Source organism: Penaeus monodon, chromosome 30 (assembly GCF_015228065.2).
Source record: "Penaeus monodon isolate SGIC_2016 chromosome 30, NSTDA_Pmon_1, whole genome shotgun sequence".
NCBI lineage: Eukaryota > Metazoa > Arthropoda > Malacostraca > Decapoda > Penaeidae > Penaeus > Penaeus monodon.
In genome coordinates, this window is record NC_051415.1 from 4,182,681 (window position 1) to 4,183,078 (window position 398).

Here is a 398-nt window from a genome sequence, read left to right on the forward strand (position 1 = left end):
AGTAGTGTATAAAACCTCACTTGCATCCTTGTGCTAAACGCTTATTACGCCTCGACGCGTTGAGTGATATGCTCGCCAGCACAGCAAAACCCGATCCTTCTCAACTACCTCTGGCCGGAGACTGTCTTCCCCCCAATACTCTCTATCCTTGGCTCTTGGATCACTTATGCCAACACGTATCCGCGGAAAGGTGCAACAGGCTGATCCATACTGGTAACAGGTTCTAAAGGGAGAGCTCTCGTTCACGCAGCCGGCGCCCTACGCTCGAGGCTGACCTGTCTACGGATGGCGGGCTGAAGAGGGAGAGCAAATTCCCTTTTGCTTCATGTTTCGTCCTTCCCCTCGTAGCCTCGAGCAAGACGAGGTGCCCGCTTTGTTCAGGGGGACGAGTGGCTGGA